The sequence below is a fragment of the Passer domesticus genome, chromosome 2 (assembly GCF_036417665.1).
Source record: "Passer domesticus isolate bPasDom1 chromosome 2, bPasDom1.hap1, whole genome shotgun sequence".
Taxonomy (NCBI): Eukaryota; Metazoa; Chordata; class Aves; order Passeriformes; family Passeridae; genus Passer; species Passer domesticus.
The window spans coordinates 122,045,013-122,070,099 of NC_087475.1; the positions used below are offsets into that span (position 1 = coordinate 122,045,013).

The 25,087-nt window shown below is 37.9% G+C and overlaps 1 protein-coding gene across 2 annotated transcripts in view; it reads right to left on the minus strand.

Moving 5' to 3' along the window:
- POU1F1 (POU class 1 homeobox 1) overlaps nucleotides 1-25,087 on the minus strand; it is a 179,578-nt gene that overhangs the window by 34,956 nt on the left and 119,535 nt on the right. The window contains exons 1-2 of one of the 2 annotated variants that reach the window (XM_064410964.1): nucleotides 2,412-2,497; nucleotides 1,258-1,376 (exon numbers count right to left, since the gene is read on the minus strand). The exons of the other annotated variant lie outside the window; for it this stretch is intronic. The gene's annotated coding sequence lies outside the window, so the exon portion shown is untranslated. Of the gene's footprint in view, nucleotides 1-1,257; nucleotides 1,377-2,411; nucleotides 2,498-25,087 lie in introns of those variants that run through there. 2 annotated transcript variants of the gene reach the window in all.

Consider the following 25,087-nt stretch of genomic DNA (forward strand, 5'->3'; position numbering starts at 1 on the left):
TGGCAGTTTTCTATTTCCAGTGAGTTCTTTATGTCTAGACAAGCTGTGGCCATCTCCTGTTCATCACAGAGCACGCAGGAAAGTGGCAAATACTCAGGATAGAGGCATGACAAAACAGAATATTTTCATTTTCTTCCCTAAACTTGGCTGTGGTCTCAGCGCCTACACTGAAGCAGGTTCACTGTCTGCCTTGAAGTGACAGCAAATGTTCTACATAAGCCACACAACCCCTCCTGACCCTCTCCAGATATTTCCTGGGAGGTAATAAAGCATTCCACCAGAGAGCTGTTGTGGACTTTTTTACATCACAGTCTGAAGGCAACTGTCTACTAACCCCTGCATTTTGGGTTACACTGGAAACAGTCAGCAAACACAGCTAGAAAGTGTTATTTTAAATTCCTGACAGGACAAATAGATGCAAAAAAGAAAAAGGTGATAGGTCTAGTGGCATTGATATTTTTATCTCAACTTTTTCTATGGTTATTAGGACACCTACCAACTCTATGGACAAAATAGAGATTGTCAGGAGCTGAGAATGGAAGTTAATTCCTGTAAGAAGCAGGAGACCATAACATTCACTGATACTTGACCAAATAAAGGTCAGGTGTCACAGCCAAGGCCAGAGTGGGAAGTGATCTACACATTCCCATTTGACTGTGAAAAGGATAACCTTTTCTATAAATAAACAAACAAGTTATTTCTTTAGAGGAGACAACTGAAACTAAATGAGCTTCTGTCATGGAAATGTGAATTGAAGTTGACTGAAGGCTTCAAAATCAGTTATACTGACATAGCAGTGGTTTTAGATAAATAACAAAAAGAACATGCTGCTTGTACATCTGTGACCACTTTCTTAAACTGCAAACCTGATTGTAGCTCTGCCAAATAAGGCACAAATAACTGCTTCTGTCTCTCTGGACATTGCTGTAAATAACAACAGCAGCAGGCTGGGGTCAGCTCATAACCATTCTGGTCCTTGCATTTGCAAGGTCACCCATGTTATTGCTTCCTGCCCTGCTTCTCTGGTGTAAATCTAATCAGCTATTCCCTATTTAGTTAAATCCAAGGTGGGGATATTAAATGTAATCCTAAAGAAAGATGCTAATATAACATTACTAGGATATATTATACATGCAAATATACTATATTAGGATTATACATTATATGTAACAATCCTAATATAATCCTGCACAAGGTATTATCATACTGCTTTAAATTACTCAAATTCTTAGCAATTATTAGCCAGCTAATCCATACCTTGCTGGGTATGTAAATGGTGGAAAAGGCACATCTCCTAGCTGGATCCTCTTCCTGCACTTCTTGAAACCATTACTAGGAACACACTGATTTTGAAATATGAAAATTTTCTTTTACGTCTGCAAATTTAAATGTAACACAACACACTGTTAATTATCTGTTCCGTGGGAAACCCAAATGAACATTGAGAAATACATTCTTAATCAGATTTTTCAGTTTTTTGGTAGAGCTAAGAGTGAGAATTTTATCCCCTTGGGAGAGGAATTTTGAATAGTGTGATCCTAATGGACCACATGGAGCCCTGTGTCGACACTGTGGTTCCCACAGAGCACAGGAAAATGGATCAGATCTACCCATCAGGCATTAAACTGACACTTTTAAAAGCCAAATTGTCCTCTTGGAATGAAGGCTCAGATTCTTTATAAAAATAGATATTTGATTAATACCTGATTGGTGTGGGTCATTTTATAGCACAAAAAGTCAAAGCTCTTATAGAATTTCTGCTTAAAATTGTGAGTAAAATCTTCCTCTTCTCTCAATGTACATCCATTTACAAAATTACAGCATGCCTAAAACAACTATGCACAATCAAAAGAATGTCGCTGATTTTTAGAATATTTATTGATTTTCTCCTGTTCATTTACTAGACGAATATAAAACTTTCAAAACATTTTCTTCTACAACCATTTCAACACCCTATTTATAGGGTGAAATAGAAATATAAACTTGACATTTGGACTCCTTCAGAAGTTGTACAATATCTGGTTACTACTATTTTGATTTAACTACTCCTATTTATGCTGCAAACCACCAGCAGTGAAAATTATGAATAACATAATTGATTATTAAATTCAGAATTGGCTCAAATTCAAGCATACAAGCTATTTGTGTATTCAGAGTAATAAAAAACCCAACAAAACCAAAAACAAAAAAGCCCCAACCAATCCCCTTTTGCCTTGAATTTTGAAGTGATTGCAAATCAACCCAGATTCCAGCAATAAATAATTTTTGTGCAAAGTATTCCAGTCACCATACAGACAATAACTGAAAGAGGCACCATGCAAAGAATTTTCTCAGGTTGACAGTATTTTTTTAAGCCTAAGTTTTCTCAATAATAAAAAGCAGTATTAAACTGAAAGTTTATATTGTAATACCATATAAAGTCCTGCATATTAAAATTGGAGCTCTGGCTTTCAGGTGAGATATCCATCCACTCAAACTGCTGGGAAAAAAAATATCAAAATGTTCATGTGTTTCCAGACAATTCTTGAAAAATTCTTGTCTTGCTAGCACTTGGCCTTGCTAACAATTTCTGCCAAATTAATTACTCTGCAGGCAACCAATTTTCTTCATCTTCCCTAATGCATATTTCTCCTTTAATGCACTGCTACTGGTGAGTAAATATCACTGTTCTCTTGCATTAGGGATCCTCTCTCAGTCCAGTCACGCTGACAGCGGGATCTTCGTACACAGATTTAAAAAATATTATTTAATTCTTTGGCCAGGGATGCTTTTAGGCTTCAAATATCATGTCGAATATCTTAAATAAGCTGAGTGACACCTAAACATCATTTTCTCATGCACATGCATTAAGAATTATTCTTCCTGACTTATACTGTAGATTATAAGAGCTCTGTCACCTCAACTTCACTTCCTTTTGCTACAGAGGCTTTAAAACACATTCTGAGAAAGATGCTAAATTGGATGCATGTTGCATGCTTCTCTGCACTTAAATAGTATTCTATCTTTGAAAATAATATTCTAAAGAACTTTGCTCAAGACTTAAATACTCTAAATACCAAAAATGTGAGATTTTTGCTGAGTATCTTCTCCCTCCTAACAAATACAACATATCATGTGCTGGGAGAGGAAGACTGAGAAGGGGGAAAATAATTATGCTGTGCAGCTTGGAAGGCTGCTACGTGTCACAGCTAAGGATTTTTTTGACTCATAAAAAAAGTTCCTGAGCCTTGTACTCTCAGATAACTTTGTGAGATGTGTATTCCTGTGTCTTGTACTGCTGCATAGTCTTCTGCTATCTGTAGAGCTGAGGCATTGCCCTTCTACCTCCTTGTGAAATATTCTCATGAGCAAAGACAGAGTTGCCTGCATGGAAAAGCCAATTTCCTTGCTAATTCAGTGGGCTCTTATTAAAGAAAGCCAGAAAAAAAGAAAGGACTGCAAACCTGCAACATGTCTGGGGCACCACTGGAGAGCACCAGGGACAGACAGCAGAAGAAAGAATGAAATGGCCAATATTGTGTTGCACCCCTAAAAACTTAAAAGATTTAAGAAAATATTTAAGATTTAAGAAAATGCTGCTTCCTGTCTGTTCCTATCAACAGTTTAAACCCCAAATTGCTAAGTAAAGTACTTTTCTTTTTGTGCTAGAAATGTGGCCATGTCAGTCTGCCCAGCCTGCATCCAACACACATAAATGCCATCCTGACAAGTTTCCTCTCTTTATCAAATGTAAGGAATCCCATTTAAACCTGTGGCAGAAGATAGGCTGGAAATGGGTAAACTTTATCAAAAATTTACCACCCAATTTCCAAAAGATGTTAAAAAGCCAAAAGGCACAAATAGCACAAGGAGCCATCACCTGTTTTAAGTAATGATTGGAACAAAAAGGCAACTTCCCCCACTGATGTCAGTGCACAGAAAATAATGCTGTCATGTACAAGGAAATCTCATCATTCAAAGGCTTTGTAGAGCACCAAGCCAGCAAAAGTTGTCTCTGTTCAAGTCTGTGTTCCTCCTGCATAAATCAAGAGCATCGTGCTAATTATAGTTTTTGAAGAGAAATAGATTAAACCTCAACCTTTAACTACACAGAGCCTACTTTGACCTTTCTGATATCCCTAGTGGAAAAAAATTAAGGATCCCCAAAAGACCAGAAACAGTACGAGTTGTATATTGTCACAGATTAAGAGATTTGAGGTTACAGAATCACATTTGCTCAAGAGGAGATTCATTGTCATGGAATTTTGATCATGAAGATAAACATTTGCACAGCCCTGATGTTTTTGCGCGGTCTAAATCCTGATGATCTCCATTCACACCCAAAATCTCAATAAGTTAGACTCCTTACAAATCTTCGCAAGAATCAATCTTCTCAGAAAAAAAAAAAATTAAAAAGACCAGTAGTTCTTGTGAGGGCTGGTCTTCAAATGGCAAAATTAATGCCTTCATAAGTTGAAAGACAAACAGGACAATATCACTGAATGTCCAGGCTCATACTTCCACTGGACACAAACCTTCTTGATGGCACTTCAAATATCTAAGAACAAGAGGTGAAAGAGAAGATGGTTTTGTAAAAGACAGGAAGGTAACAGAAAACTGTCAGAATAGCAAGGCAGACTCTGCTTTCCCTCATTCTGAGAAGGGGCTGTGATGACTTTGCAACCCATCCTGAATATTTCCTCTCACTCCCATCCTGAATTGCAGTACTGCAGTCCCAGACCAGCTGTAGCCACTGTGCTAGCGCAGAAAAATAATAGAAATACTTGAGAAAAGCTCCTTGAGAGCTCAAGAATTTGTGTGTGTGAATTCTTCACGCTCGAGGAGCTGCTGCCTCTTGAGGGAAAGCAATTACACACTTTCTCACCTGGCAGTTTTCAGAATGAGCTGGGAGTTGGGCAGGCAGCACTGGTATGCATGGGCAGGAGCTAATTAAAAGTCAGCTCCCACATGGGGAAGGCTGGAGATGAAGTTCCAGTGTGGAGCACCATTAGGGCAGTGACCTCAGACACTCCTTAATGCTGACCCTCTGCAGCAAGTCACCTCTGGTGCACTTCTTCACTGCTGCTGTGAGTTGTTCCTCTGATTTTCTGTCCTGGCAGTCAGATTTTTTTTTTTTTTTTCCCAGAGCTGGCCTCTTACCAAATTCCTCTGTATTCACCCCAGGCTGTCTTTCTCTGGTTTGCTAACAGAATCACCTGCAGGTGATACCTCTGTGTTGCACTTTAATGCCAAATTATGTTGCTGTTATGATATTTTAGCTATTTATGCCTAATGCATAGGTTTAAGTTGTGTCTTTCATCCACAAATCCATGCCTACATGCTGCCATCAAATCATCAGGATATTTTCTTTGTAAAGAAACTTGAGCTCAGTCAAGATGGTTGGTAAAAGAAAAGGATTGCTAAAAAAAAGTTAAGAAAACAACAATCAAAAACCCACACCAAATAATGCCCCATAAAGAGCAAACAGCCCATAGGGTTTGCCCCTCCAAAAAAGCAAAAATAAATCAACGATGAGCCTAGCTAACTTTATAATGGAATTAGCCTTAAATGGGCTCCATAAATTAAAATAGTTCTTCACACAAATCCATACTACTCACAGCCCACCATTCCCAGCCCTCTTGCCTCCTTGTCTGTGATTCTGCTTCCCATTTTCTTACTGACAGATGCTCCAAAAAAAATTATTCACCAACAAAAGTAAGTTTCACTTAGCAACAGTTTCCAGGCAAGATGTGCCATCCAAACCCACTGCAGAGGCATTTCTTTGACTGAAACAAAGGAACATCAAACCTATTAAAACACTTAATAAAAAATCTGTTCAAAATACAGCAGTCTTTCTCTATCCTAGCAACTACCACTCTCTTAAAAAAATATATTTACTAAGAAGACAAGTAGGAAAGTAATTTTGCATCACAGCAGGGAATAGAATATATTTACTGGACAGCATTTGTCAGACAACCTGGGAAAAATACAGCTGTATGAGGAAGCTGCAGCTCAAACAGGAAGATTTCAGCTAAGCCTTGAAACAGGAATACACAATGGTAAAAAGTTCCCAGAGGATCCTGAACTACATGAGTGCTTCCCAGAATTCCCATACAAACACAGGGCAAATGTTTAAAATGGCAGTATGGAGGGAGAAGAGGGAAACAAAACCCACGGACACTGATGGAAACAGATAGAGGGGGAAACGGTAAATTCAAGGGTTGGCAAGAAGAACAAAAGATCTTTACATAATAATATGACACAGGTGTGTGGGATAAAGGGTGGCTTTTTTACCCTATCAGTTGGCTTTTGCATTTTTTTGTCTTCCGCTCAAACAAACATAAACATCCTGAGCTCCAACATTCTAATATTACAGCATATATGATAAAAGATGGAGGCAAAATCATTGCATGCAAATATAGTCAGGTAAAACTGACTCAATGCCAAGGAAAGACTTTGTGGTGTTTTTTAAAAAACAGTTGGGACAATGCAATGACCACAGCAAAGCTCATGCAAGTCTGAGAACTTCCTTACACCACTGTTTATTGTTAGAGTAGCACTGAAAGCCAAATTATTGGCTATGATGAGGACCATTAATCGTTATTAATCCAGCCCTGCAGGACCCCACTTGTTTACACTAAAAAAAGGGTTGGGATCACACATAAACCTGGGTAGTACTGAAAACACCATATATCTAATTAATGCCTTAATGCTTAGTTAATTTTTTTCTCAGCTCATCCTGTTAAACTTCTAACAGGTGACCCCCAAATTTTCTCTTTATAAGCAAAAAAACTTTTTTTAGGTCACTTGAATACGGAAAGAAAGCACTTTATATGTTTGCAAAAATAACAGACTTTTAGGGTCGTTAATATTACTGCATGAGCTAAGAGACACCAGTGGATATTGTAACACAGGAATATAGACTCTACAGAACAGGCAGATCTGAAAATCATCTCATGACATTTATAGACTTTTCAGAGTATTTCTGTTCATAAAAAACAGAAAAGACAGCTTTCTTTTACAAATTCTGTCTTTTTGTTGATTTTTGTTTGCCATTTGTTACAGTATTGCTTCAATTTAGAAGATAACGTGATTTTTATTTTTTAAACAGCAACAGAAGGAAGTTTTTGTTTGACAAGCTCGAATTATATACTTGGTAAGAGTTCTTCACAGTAGCACTTGAAATTCACTTTCATTCAAGACAAAAATGTCAAATTCATTTAATCACTGATAGACTTGAATAGGAAGTTCATCTGTCTCCAGTTATTTTTTAATGAAATACTCCTACATTCCAGGTAGTTATCACAGAGAAGTAGAAATTTAGGAAAATATCTTTTGGTGTAACACAGATGAAAATTTTTAATCAATATTAGTTTATATCTTCTACCTGCAAGACTATCTTTAGCCAACCTGGGGGGAAAATTGCTACTTTCAACTTGGCTGCCATGGTAACATGAAATGGTCCAATTTATTGCAGTTACCACAAATGCTATTAATCCTGGGGATGACCATGGGTGGCAATGAGCCATACTGAGGGGGATTATTTTCTTTTAAGTTTTGCTAAGGGATTTGGAAAGAAGTAGAATAAGCAGTACTGAAGAAGATGGCTGAATAGAGACATTGGAAAAATGAGTCAAAACTGATGATCTAAGCAATTTTTTTGTTCATATTCCTATTATGAATAGCACCAATCACTGAAAAGGAACAAGTATTCTTGCTTTTGGTAGAGAGTAGCAAGTTGAGACTTCAGTAGTTTCTTTTGCTGCTTTAGTACAGTTGGAAACAATTTTCTGAATCTGTAAGTCTAGTTTCAAGCACACTTTTATTTCCCATGAGAACAAAATTAGACCTGTAACTGTTCTGTCTTTTCTTTTTCCTCTTAAAATTTTAAAGAAAGAACATGCTGGTTTATATACCCTCTACCTCCTTAACTTGATCACATGTCTTACTTGACCACATGTCCAGATATTTGGGATGAGAACCACAAATCATTCTGGTGGAAAGGTCTCTAGAGATCATCCAGTCCAACCTACAGCTCAAAGAAAGACAAACTTCAAAGTCAAACCAAATGGCTGAGTTTCAGCCATCCAAGTTTTCCATACCTCCAGGTATGCACGTCCAACAGCCTCCCTGGGCATCTGCTGCAGTATTAGACTTCTCTGACAGCAAATCCACCCCCCTTTCCCCACAACTTCTCTTACTTTCCATTGGAATTTGCCTTTTCATGACTTATGGCTGTTGCCCCTTGTCCCCTTGCTGTGCCCTGCCAAGGGGAGCTCACATCCCCATCTCTCTAACACCCCCAGCAACCAGAACCTCTCCTAATCCTTCCTTCTCTAGGGTGAATAAACCTACTAGGTGAATAAATAAGGTACTGCCAGGCCCTACAAAGCAATTGCTGATCAGTAGCAGTCTGAGATATTTTATTGATCTAAGCAAAAATTCAAGAAACACTTCAATATAACTGTTCTTACAGTAGAGTGTTTCCATGCTATACGAAGAGGAGGTGTCATCATAAGAAAATTACTGCAAAAAAATTTTCCAGCACAATCACTGTGAAAGCACAGTCATTATTAGGAGCCAAGACTTGTATTATGCTGTGATACAGATTGCAGGAAACAATCCATACCTTTTCTTGGTATGATAGTCCAGAGTAGTAGAAATACATGCATCAAAATTTGTAGGATCAGCTGAGGCACTGATTTGGTGGGCCCTAAAAAGTGCCTCCTGCTGCCCAGGGACTGAGCTCACCTCTGAGTAAAGGTTACAGGTCTGCAGAATTTACCAAGGAGCTACTAATTACCAGATGTGTGACCACAGTGGAAGGTTTTCCAGTCAGGCCTTAAGGATCACTGTCTCATTCCACTCTTCCACACTCTCATTTCTGGCTCAATTAACAGTTTGTTAGAAGCTGTTCAACCTCCTATTTTACAGCCTGCTTGTGCCTTTGATGTGCAATCCACAGGGAACCACCTTATCTTAAAGCCCTTAGTTGATTAAATATTTTTTGTTGCTTTTTTCCCCCCTCTTCTTTACTTGTCTACAAGCAAATTCTCTTTTGCCCCACAGGTATGACAACTGAACAACACAAATATAGGCAGCAGTACATAATTTTAAAAAGGCATCCCAAAAGAAGGGAAGTAATTTCAAATTAATTCTTTAGTCTTGTTCTGTGGATGACTGAAGTGTAAGGTAGGTATAAGAGACTGCACAGTCACTAATTAAGCATAAGAAGCTTCTGAAGTGTAATATGCATGGATTTCTACAGAATTATGCAGAGTTGGCATCTGTTGCTTACTTAAAAAATTAAATTAACACTTATTAATGTATTTGGATATAAGGCAAATTGTACACTGGCAAAGGGTAAGTCTCACTTTGCAAGTGATTTTGTAGGGCCTTGGAACAACCACCCTTTGAAATGAGAGTAAAGAAAATGCCTTTTCCCTAACATATGCATTTGTACAGAAGCCCTACTGAAGCAATTAAAAGCATCCTACTGTTTGGAAAAGGATATTCCTATCTTAATTCTCTGGAATAGTGAGCAACTATATACATGACAAAACCAAACATTATTCTCATCCTGGAAAAATAAATCACCAAAATGGAACTTCAAAAAGTCAGCACAAAAAAAACCAGGAGATTCCTCTGGGCTATATTTTAACTTCTCATTAAACAGGAGATATTTTTCTTTTTTTTTTTTTGACAAATTATATTCCACAATTCCAATGCAAATAGAAACTTGTAGGGGGCAGCTGGAATTAAAAGATTTAACAAAGGTTTTTAATACAGATAATTTTTTTTTGCAAGTACATCTTATTAACAGACGATTTCACAAAGGTTAATTGTTGCCATCAAAAGGTGATAATTAGACATTTCTCACAGTTCAGCTTACTTAGAGAAATACATCTCTATTCAGGAATATAATCAATCATATTCTTAAGATAAAAGGGAACTTCCCAGCATGCACATTTACAGGAGAACATCTATCACTCACACCTACTAGAGAATTAATGATAGAATCATTTCCACTATCCTCATATTACTTAATACCACAGATTACTTCAAATGGCAGGAAATCCTCATTAACATTTATTCTTGCCTAACTTGAATCAGACCATTTCTTTTTCAGCCACCTGGAATAAAATGAAGAAATAAAGGGATGGGCAGCAGATTTCTCTCAACCCTCAATATCAAAGGTGAATGAAAAGGAATGCTAAATTAGGAGACACTAAAGAGGTTTGGATTAGGAATGACAGAATAACCAATACCAGAATATCTAATATAAAAGATATTAGGGAGTTTTCTTTGGAGCTGGACAGCAGTAGTTCAAATGTGCTTACAGAAGAAGGCGCTGAACTTCAATATTCCTCACTATCCCTTATTGAATACATCATAAAACTTGATCTTCTGGTGAAGACTTCTTTCCTAATTAAGCCATTTGAGAAGTATAATCTTAAATTAATGGGCAGTTTTGCTTTACCTAGAGCCTGTGATTTTCTGCTGATAGGACTGGTAGCTTAAAAATTTCCAGCCTTGAAGTACAACATTTGTAAATATGCACATAAAAATAAATCAAGTATAGAAAGATCTTGTTATTTCATTAGATTGTGTAAGACTTTCTTCTTATTCTTCTATAACTAACAGATCAAATAGTTGAGGGTGCTGCTATCTATGTCACATTTCTTTCCAAATTTGAATTTTTGGGGTAAGGAGGATTTTTTTTTCCTTCTCTTGGGTGGTGTGGGGGTTATTTTTTTACAGGAGTCAGCCATTTCAGGAAGGAAATCAGAATAAAAGAGTTCCAGTTCTTTTAGAAAGGATAAATCATTCCCTAATTTAAAACCTCTCATATCTACTTTAAAGGCACTGAAGGATGGGTAGGAAGAGTGTATCCCTGCTGCTGGAAACCCATAATTTCATCTCCTCACACTTGGCAAGTCAAATGACTTTCAAAACTCTGGGGGTCATGAGTAGTCAGCAGACACCATGACAAAAGCAACTCATTCCAGGAGCTATCAGGAGCATTAGACAAGGTGCAGCTCTCTGGGGAAGCTGGAGGCTGACCTTTTTACACCCATCACTCTCCTGCATTGCAGAGAGCAGAGCAGCAAGGGATGGGCAGGAATTTCTCTGCTTCCTTGAGACATGCACAGAGAGGTGCAGGAACACAAATGCCATTTAATGTCCTTGACCAGCCTGACACTTCTGAACCCCCAAAAGGTGTGGAAATGAGGGTGTATTATTTTAACAAAAATCGGGATAGATGGCAAAGCAGACAGATGGAGCAGGACTGAAGCCACGAGGGTGGCAAAGCCAAGGAGACAGAGCATGGCTCAGGTGGCTGAGTAAGGAGCCAGCTGGGTGGGACACAAAGTGGGATTAATTTCACCCAGTTTTAGTTGTTCATCTGTGGATTAGCCCACCCTTTGTTCAGGGGGGAGGGCTAGAATGCAATCCCCTTGTTCTGTTTTAGATGCCATCTGTGAGAGCTCAGACACAAAAGCCTCCATTGTAAATTCCTCCATTTAGTTGTGTGGTCTTCCTGAAGCTTTTTGTGGGCAGAGAGCTAAGAGTCAAATTTGGGATTCTTACTCAGGAGGAGACCACCAGGACTGGGAGATTTTGGGGTTTTTTTTAAACACCCTTCATTAAATAAATGTTCTCCAATCTGAAGAGTGTTTCAGAAAAGATTACACTTTTTGTGGGAAGGAAATAGTAAATTAACGTATTAATGAAATGCATACAATGTGTGGGAAAATAATTTTTCTTCTTGATAGATTTTCAGCCCCTCTCTCTCTACTGTTTTTGGGCCTAAACCATCCACTGAAAATCCAAGCAAGCTTAGTATTTTGTTCCTGGATATATACTATTGGCAGCAAATCCTTTAAAAATTAAAAATGTGTATTCCATTAATTAATCAGGTTCACCTTGCAGAACACTTGCAATGCTGCATTTCTTGGTTGGACAGTGTTTAACTCCATCTACAAACTCTGTAAGGAGTGAAGGCATTGCCCAAGGGTGACAAAATCAAGAGGTGAGATTAATTCAGTAATTTATCTTCACATTGGTGGGTTTATACCCAGCCAAAAGATGAATAAGTAATAAACACTTGATAAATGCCTAGAGTTACATGAGATTGGTTTTATTCCTAAGAAATAATATATCTTTGTGGCATTCACATTTTCTGAAAAAATCCCTTCACCCAGGATCTTTCTCCTGGGAAGCCTCAGAGGAAAGGAAATCAATTCTTACCTCATTTGATTCTCCTGTGTTGTCCTCACATGTAGAATGTGTTTGGAGATTGTTTCATTGGATTCTGGTGTGAGTTGTTTTGACTCATTGGGCAATCAGTGCCAAGCTGTGCCGGGACTCTGGAAAGAGTCACAAGTTTTATTGTTATTTTTTTTAGCATTCAGTAAGTTATTTTTTTTAGCATTCCTGTATTCTTTAGTATAGTATTCTTTAATATAATATAGTATCATAAAGTAATAAATTAGCCTTCTGAAAACAGAGTCAGATTCATCATTCCTCCCTGCCACAAGGGTCCCTGCTAATACAATATCTTTTAAGATTGTTATCAAAGAGAAACATCAATCCCAAAAACTATTCAGACAAATACCTTGGTTCTATGTGTTCAAGATCTAAAACACAGCTTTAAGTGAGAAAAGGCCAGTATATTTGGATTATTTGGATATACATAAAACTGTAAAACTGTTTTCCATATGAAGTTTTCCAGACTTGAATACCATCTCCATTCTCCTGAAGCTTCAAATAAATCACACGCTGTGCAGTGCTTAAGTTGTACAGTGCAAGAAGACACCACTGACTGCCATAAAAACACCATTTCCCTCTCCACTAATCAATACAAGTCTCCATCAAGTGCACTGCATTCTCCATTAAGCAATTACTCTGCACATTGTACCTTCACTCCTCCAAGGGTTCTCTAACCTCCGTGTCCTTAAATAGAGTCAAACTGGATTTAAATCACCAAATGCGTTGTTCCCCGAGAACTGAAGCTCATCCAGATGATCCAGGGTGCTGAAATTACTGAACAGCATAACTGAGCAAATCACCCTGCATCATTTCTTTAATTTATGGGCTGTGATTTGGACGTGAACCAATCACAAATTTCTGTGCAACCTGACTAATTGCCAATACTCTTGGGGATCGTGGAATAATCTCATTATAAGGAGCATTAGAATCAAAATCTACTGCATGCACTTCAGGGTAGGTTTTCCTTCTGCCCCAGGCCTGTATATTTGTTTGCTTTACATTTCTCAAGTTCTGCTTGTTTTCATGCAACAGTTTTCTAGAGTTTCCATGTGCATGACAAAAAGCTTCCTTTGTGAAGGAAGGACCATCTAATCTAATAATCTTTTAACCTTTATGACATCTCAGATCACTTTAGGCTCTACAAAGATATCTTCATTAATTTTATCTTCCACATCTACTCTTTTTCCTTTATTTTACTACACAAAATTTGACAAGCAGCTGAAAGTTTCAAGGTTTGAAGGCCTTTCTTGTGTGTGTGAGTATTAAATAATGATAATGGACTGAAAATGCTATATTTCAGTTTTGCTAATATTTAAATATTTCTCTATAAAGTTTGTTATCATATGGAAAAATGCTTTCACAATCTCTTCAAAGGTCTTCAGTGCTCTCTTCTTGTTGTAGCTAAAAATACCAAAAGATGTGATGCACATTTAATTTGCCTTTTAATTAAGCAAGAAATTCAGGCTAGAAAACCCACTTGCACAAGCACAGCTGCCTGTTGCACCTTGGTGCCAATTTGCTAAGCTGGTATTGGGGAAATGCTCTTCCAGGCTATGCCATGTACAAGGAAACACCATTTTTGCAAACCTGGATTGACTCCCCTAATGCCAAAGGGTTTAAAAAAAAAGTGGGGAGGAGAAGGAAAACTTGAAGTGACTCAATTAAAATTATGATAAATGGAATGTGTTGGAATCTGAAATGTAGGGAATTCTCAGAACTTTGAGTCTGTAAGCCAAAGCTTAAAATTAAACACAGGATTTGATCTGAAACCTTAGAAGAGGTTTCTAAACTTAGGTGATAGAAGCAAGAACATGGATTTATAGTTTAAAACAGACACATGTTAAGAAGAGAAAGGTTTAGAGTTTAACATAAAGGGAAAAAAAAGTAGTTACAAGGGTAAACAAGAAGTTTAGAATGCAGTACTGTAAGTTTGTGTATCATAACATGATTGACTAAGAAAGCTTACACTGCAGCATGAGTCCATGACACAAAATATTTAAGGATTGGGTCAAAAACACAAATACCCTTGTTGGCAGGGTTTTATTGGTCAATAAATCCTCTAAAAGTCTTGTAACTAGGGGTCTTGTGACCTGCTGATCCATGCAGTAAAGAGGTGAACAAAACTCACCCTTCCTGTCCATAGGAAATAAGAAAATAAATTGTATCATCTAAAAAACTCAGAGGTGCCATCACCAACTCGTTCAAAATTCCTTCCAAAATCCCCATAGAAATGTCTGAAATTCTAGAGAGGATAACTCTGGGTGTCATTGCAGCAATTTAAAAAGTTACTTCTCACAAATCTTTTTAAACTCCCCACTGCTAATCTGTGCCAGAGGGTTCCAAAAAAACTCCACATGGCTTCATTCAGACCCCGATGGGCTCACTGGGACCTGAACCACCCATCTGACCTTGAGCTGTCACAGAATTGCATTCCCAAAGTCCCATGCCCATGGGATTCATGTCAGGTATCAGACTTGTTCAATGGCTACACTAAACCTGTAAATCTGTGTTTATCTCTCCAGTTAAGAGCAAATGGGTCTGACCCACCCCATCCTCAAGAACTGAAGTGGGCCTAAAAAACTAATAGGAGTAAGAATGAAATCTATGTTCCCTATTTCCCTACATTCCCTCCACTCTCCCCTTCACTTTAGGTATTTATGCCATTTCAGCTATTTCAGACAAGGCCATCTGGTGGTCTTCTAACTATCAAGAAAAAGAATGAAATAGCTGAGGCTGTCAAGAGACCAGCAGTGAGCTGATATTCAGGCAATGCACCATAAAGGATTTGTCCTGTGACAGGCTTCTTGGTACCAAACCTGTCAGTTGTTGAGACAAATTCTTGCAAACAAAAGATGGACATGATTCATCTTGATATTCAGTTATGCTCCATTTTAGTCCTTCTGAAAACAAAAAAGTCAAGAACAGACTATGCAGAAAAGTTTTCTGTTTCATCTGCCATCTCTCTCTTCACACTGTTCTAGCAAGGCTATTTTCACTCTCAGATGCATTACTTTTCCTTTTTGGTTCTACACATAGCTAAACCACTTACAGACCAGTAATATAACCCAGTCTGCTAAACCTTATTCACTTTCATAAAATATATCTTGTGCTTCATTTATTTTATAATAATCTGGTTTATTTATGTGAGAATACTTCATTGAGATTCAAAACAAGTGGATTAACAAAGCTTCAAGCGCACATTGGCATTCACAAGGCTATGATTTGATCTCAGTCTTCCTTTCCATTAAAGACTACTGGCAAAAGTCCAAGGTACAGATCCACAGATCAATAAGAGCCAGGTCCTGCCTGCTTCACTTTCCAGCAGACACTACCTAATGTAATTCATGGAGTTATTTAACCAAGAACAGTGGATGTTAATAAACTATAAGGTATAGAGCCAAGACATGCCTCTGCCTCAGTTTTTAGTCACATTCTAGGTCTTTTTGGCATCAGTGGCATAGAGTAGCCTTCAGTCATAAATTATAAAAGGCACCCAAAAATCATAAATGTTCTTGGCAAAAAAATTCCACCAAATGGTACCATAAATATAATTTTGCATCCAAAATGAATAACCTGTCATGCTTTACTTTTCATTTACAAAACTGCCTTCAATTTTGCAGAAGCAGCAAACAGCCTTTGCTATATTTAGTTCAGAAAAGGACTTTCAAGTAAGTACTAAACACAAGGTTTTGCTTACTGATTTTTTTGACTCAGCAGCCAGTAGCCTCTTAAGGTTTAGGGTGTACTCAAGCCCTGCAGGAGTCAATAAAGCATAAGCTGAGTACATTCTAGTGAAGTTAGGATGGATGCATCTGTATTAGAAACAGTTTAGCTGTTTTCTCATGTATAAAAAGTCACCTTCCTAGTCACTCTTTTCTTTGCTGAAGAAAGATGGTTTTCTATCACAGATAATTGTTCAGCTAATAATAAGGAATTACTTAATACACATTGCCAATTTCAGTATAAGAAGCCTTGTGCTGCTGGACCATCCATCACCTTAAACATTTTAAACCTCGGATTTTTCTGCAGCCACTGCTACCTGTTTGCACATGCCATTTGTATAAAGAATTTGCCATCAAGAAGAACAAATGACCTCTTAGATTAATGCTTTATTGACTCATTTGTTCAAGAGGCCTTTCCTTCACTAACAAGGGAGGTTATTCATGCTGTCTCTTCAGCAGTTACGGGAACTACTGTCCTTGGCCACTGAGAAATGTTAAAATAATAAAGTTTTGGCATCTACTTTTTGAGGAGAGGCTTACCAGAAATATGCTGTCAAGGCCTGAGTGCCTGAGTGAATGCTGGGCACTTCAGAGTTTCATTTAATCTTAGACTAAAATCACTTGCTCTTTAAACAGTTTTTCTCAGCCTTTTCTCTTGTTTAGATAGAAGATTAGCTCCTGGACTTCCTGAACATATTCTGTGCAATAATCAATATACGGTCATATCGTTTTTTGGTATTTTTTTTTCTACATGCAATTGTTTCCAAAAAACACCCAAATTTTCTAAAGACTATTATCTTACAGCAACCTTTTGACTTTAAACAGAGTCTCAGTGGAAAGCAGAAGGAAAAACATTGAGTTTCCAATCCGCTTTTGCAGGTCTCCTCCATTTGTGAGTGCAGGAAGTGAACAACGCAAAGTTGGGGGGAGGCAGATTAAGAAAATTATTCTTTGAGCGCTATATATTTTGGCTTAAAAAAAAAAAAATATTGACTTGTTCTCACTTTATTCTCCCTCACTGAAATATTGCTCTCAGGAATCAGCAATTTCCTCTGCCCTGTTTCATGTAGAACAGACAGTGATCTCTGCAGTTTTTCTTTCCAAGTGACTGAACAATTATCAACACCTAAAAGACAACCCTGCCATCAGTTGCTACAGATCCTCACTTGCAAAGGCTCTTACTTGCATTTGTAAAGTCCTTTTCATTACAAAGCCCATTTGAGAAAGTTAAATCTCTCAGAACTAACAACACGATGTGGTATCAACTCTTCTGATAAAAGAACTTTGTGATTGCTTAAAAGCCGTTCCCTCCCACACTTTTATACACTTATCAACTCCCTTGGGTATTTGTCGTCACTAAGTTTCATTTTATAAAGAAATAAAATTCCTCTGAATGTCATTGTCAAAACTCCAGGTATTTTTTTACTGCATATACTCAAAGATGTTTGGGTAGATGTATGATCTTCTCAAGAGGAAATAGCTATATTTGTATTACTGAACAGAACTCATTTACAGTTTAGAGCATGTGCAGCATGCAAAAGATTTAAAATTGGTCCATGAGAACATAAGACCCACAAGCTGACAATAAGATATTCTGGAGACTACACTACTGAGCATGAAAATGCATAAATTCATGGGTAGAATTGTTCTCAGTATTCTCAAAGCATATTTTGCCTCCTTTTCCTGACCTGATTCAATTGCCATCCCAGCATTACTCTTCCTGGTTTAAGCACACACACCGAGACATAAGAGTGGATGTAGATATTTTTATCCCCGTTTCTGATCCATTTATCACACTTGTGATAAAAGAAAGCTTTTCCACTTCAGCTTCTAGCTCGCTCCTCTTGCCAGAATTGCCTGTACTTACTAGCTTCTCTTACTAGCTTACTTGCTACAATCCCAGTGACTCCAGACTCCCCAGGGATGTAGGCAAAATCTGGTGGTGGCAGTAGCACCAGCAGGGAACAAAGTTAAAGTAGATGATGCTCAGCTCCAAGGGCAAAAAAAAAAAAAAAAAGGCATAAAACCTTACTCAAGCCAGCCTTAGTCAAACCACAAATATCTGAGCTATTTCAGATACACAATCTCTTCCAGTTTCTTGCCTTTTCAATGAGCCAATGGATGATGCAGCACAACAGCAAGTAACAGAATTGGATTGTCAGCATAAGGGAAATTAAACCTCGTAAGGAGTTCATTTATTTAGGTTATAAAAAGGCATGAGTTAACGTTTGAATAAGAACTAATTCCTGTTTTTAACCAACATTTTGACAAGGGACAAATGAAACAAATTCTGTCCCAGAGCTCAGCCAGTCCCTCTGTTCTCACCAGGCAGAGCCCTGGCTGAAGCTGTTTCCCTTTTGTGCAGAATCTATTTGGCAGCACCACACACCTGCTGGAGAGGAGCACTCCTGCTGCTGCAGCAAATCTGAGGCCAATGGATTTCTGATCACAACTGCAAGATGAATGTCCCTTCATTCTGTGTTTTCAAGCTAAAGATATCTACTGAGCACAATGAAATACTTGGGGGCTAAGCTGGACAGAACCTGACAGGTCTCTCTCAGATTTCGAGCCTTCTGCACGTGGTGAGCAGAGTTTTAGAAGGAATCACCTGGCCTACACTCGGTGCTGTGCAGTTCTTCTCACCTGCACTGCTGCCAGCCGCTAGGTGGGAATGTTCACCCTGCAGACTCTAAGAGACAGCAGAAGCCCCAGCTTTCAAATAAATCCTCCCCTTGCTTACAGATGTGCAGCCATGCAGTAAACCAGAAATGAATTTGTTTCCTTTCAGAGCAACAATTTTATTTATTTTTAACTATGCTCACTTTTATGCTAAGCACAGAGAAGCATTGTCACAGCATCTCATGTGCATTTACTGCTGTTTTTTCCTTGGACTTGTAAACTATTCCAAAGCAACTCCACCCACCAGAAATCAATTTCCTTCAGTGGAAGTTTCACAGGGCAGATGCATATTGCATCAATACCATTCAAAGCTGATATAGAAGCATTTTCCTTTGTTTGTCTGATATTGGAGCTAAGAGATGAGCTAGGAAAGAATGGAGATTTTATCCTCCCAAGTAAATTCGGGGTTTATGATTTGTTCATAAAATGTTACATTGAAGTTACCATGAAAAGCATACAGAAGAAGTCAGAGAAATCATGCACTGAATTTATCAGAGACAGAATATTTCTCTATGCATCCAAATCCCTCTGTGCACTGAAGCACTTATGAGCAAACGTGACAGAAAAAAAAAATAGGGCATCACAAAATTCATATGCTCCAAGATTTGTAGAGAATAAAAATGAACAGGGAAATATTCTAAGCACAAGAATGAAAAATTAAAGCTCAGATTCTACTCCCAGCTATTTAATCACAGTCTTTTTCTGATATTACAACTTCCCTTCATCTTATACCCGTTTTGTGAAGTTGAAGAAAAGAGGTAACTGCTGCAGTTGGTCACAATGTTCCTTTTTTTCCTTCTTTTCTCCTGAGGAGCTGAAGAACAAGGAACAAAAGAAGGTAAAACTACTTCTGTTTAAATGAAGGTTTATTACACAGACTAAAAGAGAAAGCTAAAGAAACTGGTTAAGCTATTTTAGGGAGGTCCCTCAAAGTAGACTTATTCAGGGTTAGACGTATGCGTGACAGAGCAGGAACAGGACAGAAAATCTCACCACACTGCAGAGTGTTCTTCCCACAAAGTCAGAAGGACAGTCTCCCTTGCTCTGTGTGTCCAACTAATTAAATATTTAGAGGTTGAAAGGGGAAAATCTCCAAATAGCCTGAATGAAAATCAGACAGAACTTATCTGAGCCACACTTCTTGCTCCAAAGACGAAAGCTTCAAATCACTACTGTGAAATGAAGTGACAAACACTTCTGTTCAGTCTGGTCTCTTACTGGCAGCTATTTGGACTCTTGTGCCACATCCTCACAGATGTTGCCTGCTCTGGTGTGGGAGAGCCCTGTGTACAAATGCTTGCCCCATTAAAAAGCAAACCATTATATTGGCTACAATCATCTCCTTGTAAAACAAAATCAATCCCTAAACCAGGCAGGAAGTTTGTTCAAACAGCAAACTTCACTCTTGTTTGCAAATTTTGGATAGATTTGTGTGAATTACTATAATTACTTTGCAAAAATAGGGGAATAATTCATCTTAACCTAGATAATTCATCAGAAAAGACAGCTGCTGAAAGCAAGGGAAAATTGCAACACACAATATAATTTTACAGTTTTATTTCACCACTAAAGCAATCTTTTTTAAGAGTAGCTAAGATAATTTGAATTGCAGATGGATAGAACTTCAGGTCTTGGATTGTTTCCTGTGTTTCCTGTGTGGATAAACCAAATTTCAAAGGTCAAACAGTAGAATAATACAAAGCAAGGAAAGTTAATGGACCTGCACCTACTTATACCAGGAGATAATTTAACCTATTTGTGGTTTTTCCCTCACATTTCCTCTCTGTCCTATTTAAGGGGAACTCAGCAGTTAATTCCAAGTATTTGAATTTGTTATATCTGTACATTCATAGATTCTATCCAAGGCTACTCTTGAAGGATTCCTAACTCCTTGTCAGAGTCACAAGGTGCCCTCAACTGTACTCCTTGCTGAACCCTCTGATAAGCTCTCAGTAATATTGTCATGGAAAACTGGATCAGACCTTATGAAAAAGAAATAACTTATTCCTTTTCTTCCATACATCTTCATTCCATTTTCCTTAAATAGCTGCAGAATGGCAGAAAGGTCTGGGCAATGTCCAGTGAAACAGCTGAGCCATGGCCTGAAACTGTGCTCTACTAACATCAAACCGGAATTATTCATGTAAGCACTCCTCGTGTATTCATAGGTTGTGTTGCTCATACTACTTCACAGAAGCAGCCTTGCTAGCTAAAACCAAATCTGAATATTCTCAAAAAGCCATCTGATCATAGAATTGTAGAATGGTTTGGGTTGGAAGAGACATTAAAGATATCCAGTTCCAGCCTCCTGCCATGGGCAGGGACAGCTCCCAGCAGAGCAGATTTCTGGAAACTCCATCCAACCTGAGGCAACCACAGCTTCTCTGGGTCAACACAGACCTTTATGATTTTAAGAAAGAACAAGTAGAAAGCCATGGAAAGAAAGGTCCATCCCCTTCCTGGGCACTGCTGGACTGGAAGCAGCTCTAACAAAAGGACCTGGCCACAAGCTAGCACTGTGCTCTGGAGAAAAGGGGTCCACAGCATCCTCAGGTTTCATGGCAGGAATACAGGTGGCAGACCAAGGGACAAACCGATGACAGAGGTCATCAGGGTTCTTGCTCAGGAACTGGAGCTCTTGCCCTGAAGGAGAAGCTGAGGGGCTGGGGTTTGTTTTGTCTGGAGAAGAGCTGGTTTCAGAAATCTTAAGGCAATTTACCAGTGCCCAGAGGCATCAGGGAGCTGGAGCCAAACTTTCCACTGCAATGCATGGCAGGAGGACAAGAGATGAAGGAGTGAGCTGAAACATGGCAAGTTCAGATGAGCCATAAGGAGAAATTTTTCAGAGGAAGTATGCCCCAGTGGAGCAGTTTGCTCAAAACAATTGTGAAGACTTTCAACACCTGTCTTGATAAAGCCCAGAGCAACGTGCTCTGACCATGGCTTGAGCAAGTTGAACCAGATACCTCCACATGTCCCTTCTAACTTGAATAATCCTGTCATAGTATGAACTCATAACTTAGGCATTTCATATTAAAAGAAATCCTGAGAAAAGAAAGTAATATTTTACACCGGTTGTGATGATAACGCTGATAATATAATGGGAGTTTTCCTGTCTCAGAGAAGCAAAAGGATTACGGCTCATTACAACCCATAATTTTTAAGATGATGGAATCCTTAAAAAACCATTTAACAAATAATGGGTACCAAATAAAGGCACAAAAATACATTTGAATACTAAACAGCCATAAGCCAACTATATATATGGATAGTTTAATCAAACTGCTAAAGTGGTAGGAGAGATCCAAAGAGTCAGTGATGCAAATAATCTGTAATTACTTGCTAGACATAGATTAAAGAAAAATTAAGAATTCTGGAAGTTCTTTTTAAACTTAAGATAAAAGATTTGAAAGTAAGTGTTGTCAAGTCTCTATTTAAACAGTTAGCTTCATCTCTAAGATAGTTCTGATAATGATTTAAGCAGGAAGGAACAGGGTTTTGCAAAACCAGTCTGGTTAAAACTTCATGGTTTGTCATGATGATTTGTTTTTGATTCTAATAAATATGAATTTTCTCTTACTAAGCAAGTAATGAGGATCATAAACTTATTTTGACATTACAGATATTTTTGAAACATGAATAAAGTCACTACAAGTATTAGGGATTTTGATAGAAGATTTGAGAAACTTATGATCCTAAGATGTGGCCAATGTGATAAATGAACTATTTTTTAAGTTTAATAATAGAAATATACTCCAAGTAATAGTTATAGCAGTTATACAGAGAAAACATATTTTTACATATTTTTACACTGTAATTAAGTCACCTTATTCTGCCAAGGAAAGCAACACACATTAACAATCTTATTTTACTACCTCTTCCATATTTCAAGTATAAATTAAATTTCTAAAAAGCAAGACTATTATCCATACATCTTGGATTCCTCCTGCAACTTTCTGTAACAATTTAAGTGTGACAGAGAAGAACCAATCTTGAGGGAGAAAAAAAAAAGGCTTAAAAATACAAAGCCAAACAACACAAAGACATTAAGTTTTGTTTCTAGGATCAGCCCCAGCAAGGAAATTTGCTCCAAGATACCTAGTCTGTCTGATGCCAAGAAATACATGGCTTGTGATGGGTATTTTTCAGTTTAAAAATGCAGTTGGGGGTTGTATTCTCAGTAATACAGTTCTGTCTGAGGAATACTTAAGAGTATAATAACCTCTGTGTCGTACTAGATCATTGCAAATGCTAAAACAATGGAACATTCACTTAATGGAAAAGGATACAGCACTAGATTTCATCTAGTTTCTAAAATAATGCTCACAAAACAGTTGTCCACCCAGACATTTGTAGTTTATCCAGCACTGTAACTTTCCAGAGAGAGACCTTATAATTCTGTCCTCTTGGTCTTTTTTAATATTTTCCTTTATACGTTTATTAATTGCTTGCAATTGAGTACCATCAGATCCCCATTTGATCAGCACCTTCATTGTTCATTTTCCTAGAATAATTAATCTCTCTTGATGAGAGGGCATGAGGCACTGTTAGTCATTTCCTCCTCTACCCATTATCCTGACTCTTATCTCTAAACACCGGATTTACTTGTGAGCAATTTGAAACAAAGACCAAACCTGACATAAAAAGTTTAGGTTTTAAGCCAAGTCCCTACCAAGGCCAAGTGTGTGTACTGAAGCAAGAGATTTTTCTCCAGAAGTAGAGATATAAAGTGAAAACAGGGAAATGCCCCAAGTTTCCGGATCCCAGGTCCAGGTACCTGAATGGTTCAGAAGCCTCAGGAAGAGGAATTGCAAGAGCTTCAAGCTCTGTGGAGCCTCAAGCCCTTTAAAGCAGCTTGTGTCATTTCTTTCTTTCTTAATCAAACAGTGCTTAAGAGAGGGATTAAGTCTCCTGATATCTCACCTGATATCTAAATCCCTTTTTTTTAACAGCAATTTTATCAGCAAACTTTAGAATATTGGAAATTTTCTACATAGTCGCAATTTTTTTCTTCCCCCACAGTAATTGCAGGAAGTTTGAGCAAACTTTAGTTTTTCCCTTGAGTTTCAGGGCATCAGATATGTAATGTGCAATGCCTGGCCTTCATTAAAGCCTCAAGGTGACCCTAAATTGAAATTCAAAGCAAACATTGTCATGGGATATATACAGAATGAGCTGAATAAATGCTGACAAATTATAGGACAAAAAGTGAATAAAATGTCACTTGTCAGTGTCAGCCCTATGTCACTGATGCTGTTTAGAGAACAGACCTGATTGAAACATCAGGCTAATCAAGTGACCGAGATGATGACTCAGATAAGAAATATTTGTTATTTTTAACCAAATCAATTAAGGAGAAGGTTTGCCACAATTCACCCTTAAGAGATCTACACAAAAACTGCTTCAAAAATGATACGAAAAATTCAAACAAATCAGACTTCCATTATGACAAGTGGGTTGGAAGGTTTTGCTGTATTTTCTTTTTTTTTTTTAGTAACAGGAAGAAATAAAAAAACCCTCAAAAGTTATCAGTTGTCCCCATAAATTTCCAGGGAATGGGTTTTAATTGTAATGTCAAACACCAACAGATTAGTTCTGCACTGCAGAGAGAGTCTGTAGTAGAGGAGAAAGCCAGGAGTTGACTCAATCCATGCTTCACATTCCCACACTCCCACCTGCAATCTTTTCCTCTATTTCCTATTGCATAGTTTGTTTTGGCACAGACTCTTCTCTGTCATCACAAACTACGTCCCAAAATAACCAACATTTGCACCATAGTCAACAGCCTATCTCTGAAACTTCATCTGTTGCTTTTTGCTTCTTAAGATTATTAAAAAATTTTTAAAAAGCAGCTTGTTGGAAGTTCCCCCTCTGAACATACTGCACTTTTTTTTAGTTTATGTTGCTTGCTAAATATTTTGGCCCAACTTAGAGTAGCTTAGAGACCTCGACATTCCAAAATAGTAAATCTTTCTTGTCAAAGTTTTTATTCTTTCTACCCTCCTTGGGTAAAGAAAAAAGACTGAATATTCCTCTGGGTTTGGCAGCTTAAGGGGTTATTTTCTAAGGAAGTGTAAAAGTATTTTTTGTGTTTATATCTTAATAGAATGCACACAGTTTTTACTACAAAAGCTCAAGGGCTTTTTGGAGCAATTCTTGCATGGTTACCAAGAACTGAAATGTAGATAATGCAGAAAACCCCCTTTTTTGTTACAGACTGAAATCTATTAAATTTCAATTTTCCATGCATTCTGGTTTAAGCAACTTGTACCACAGGGAACCAAGCATGTTTGGCTTGGCACTTCAGTACCTTGGCACTTCAGAAGCTGCAGAACAGATAAGGAAGAGAGCCAGAGGGAAAATCTGTTTGCAGACACAAACAAAACAGTGATTCCTTTCAAGACCAGGTAGGAATCTGTGTTATTAAATACACA